The following is a 1,997-nucleotide window of genomic DNA, read 5'->3' on the forward strand; positions in this document are numbered from 1 at the left end:
GTGAATGGATAAATAAACTGTAGTATATCTGGACAATGGAATATTATTGAGTGCTAAAAAGAAACGAGCTACCGAGCCATGAAAAGACATGGAGGACTCTTAAATGCATATTTTTAAGTGAAAGAATCCACTCTGAAGGGGCTATATACTGTATGATTCCATACCATAAAAAAAAAAAAAAAAGCAAAAGCAAAACTAGGGAAACAGTAAAACTGTGGAAGCAGTAAAAACTAAAACTATGGGAACAGTAAAAAGACAAGTGGTTGCCATGAGTCGGAGAGAAGGGAAGGATGAATAAGGAGAACACAGGATTTTTAATGCAGGGAAAATACTCTGTATGATATTATAGTGATGGATACATGTCATTTTACATTTGTCCAAACCCATAGAATGTACACCACCAAGAATGTTAACTATGCAAACCATAATGTAAACTGTGGAGGTTGGGTGATTATGATATATCAATGTGGATTCATCCATTGTAACAGATGTTCAACTTTGGTGGGGGATGTTGATAACGAGAGAGACTCCCAAGCGTGTGAGCAGAGGTGTTAGAAGGCGGAGGAGGGGCAGTAAAGTATCTTCCACACTAAGAAGGCACTTTGAGAACAAAAAGCAAAGCAAGCCATTCCACGCCACCTACACAATTTTATTCAGGGTAACTCGCTGACAGGGAGGGGGTCAGGTGGGCAGGTGATCCAGGCACTAAGCAGTTATTCTCTGCAAAGTCTGGATTTTATAGAGGGAGGGGCTACTAGTTATCTAAAGTGATGCCATCTGTGTGCCAGAGGGGAGGGAGGGGAAGAACTGTGTTATCTCTACTAGTTATCAACAGCCTTAGGGAAGATCAGAACAAGTCTTCCTGCATTCCAGTCAGGATATACAATAACCTCCAAGGGGCCTACCGGAAGGCCATTGCACAGACATAAACAAGATGGAGTAGCTAATATGGAGTCAGTATTGTCAGCCATCCCTACAAAGGGATATATAGGAAATTTCTGTAACTTCCCCCCATTTTTGCTGTGAAACTTAAACTGCTTTAAAATTAACAATAATAATAATAATAATAATAATAATAATAATAATGTCTTAGTAAAAGAAAATGCTTCAGGCAGTCTCTGAACGGAGACCATCTGGCTAACAATCCAGCCAGATGACCAGCTTCTAATGACCTCATAGCACAATCTTGCCCCGACATATACTGTTCACACAGCACTGTAACTTCTGTTACTTCTAAAGTCTGCTCTGTAACTTCTAAAGTCGCTGACCAATGACCAATGCCTTGCTTCTTGCCTCTACCGTATGTAAAGGTAGTAGTTAGCCCACATGCAGATAATAGTGTATTGTTATTATGTGCCAGACATTATAATTACTTAATCCTTACACCAACCCTGTGAAGAAAGCATGATTACTACCACCATTTCTCAGCTGAGGAAACTAAGGCAGAGAGCTTAAGTAGTAAGATAAAGATCACCAGATGGTATGTGGCAGATCCAGCATTTGAACTCTGGAAGCCTGGCTCCTGGGCTTGGACTTGAAACCACAAGTCACCACAGACCGGTTGTAGGAGTACTCCTCCCACAAAGTCAGAATCCTAGACATTGCGGTTCTCTGGAAACACACTCAGAAGTGTTTAAGATGTGAAGTCCTGAAGGACAACCAATATCCTTCTGTAGCTTATTCTATAAAATGAGATTTCAGGGAGGAAAGAGCGACAGTAACAGAGGCACAGCATTTTTCCTCTTATAAATTTATTCATCACAACGTTTTATGCCTAAACACATAGTTTGTATGTTCGTTGCACGGTTATAAATAGATACACTCAATCTGGTAAAATGTAGAGAAAGTGGGCAGAGTATTTTTAATCTTGATAAAATGCTTCAGAAAGAAGCCCATTCTCAGGCTCTTTTGGGTCAGAAATAGGGACGTTTGTGAACTAGCTTCCTTACCTGTTGCTCAGTAGCCTCGATGTAGGTGTCCCGTGTTCGGTAGCCTTG

This window comes from Ursus arctos, unplaced genomic scaffold, assembly GCF_023065955.2.
Source record: "Ursus arctos isolate Adak ecotype North America unplaced genomic scaffold, UrsArc2.0 scaffold_4, whole genome shotgun sequence".
In the NCBI taxonomy this organism is placed as follows: domain Eukaryota; kingdom Metazoa; phylum Chordata; class Mammalia; order Carnivora; family Ursidae; genus Ursus; species Ursus arctos.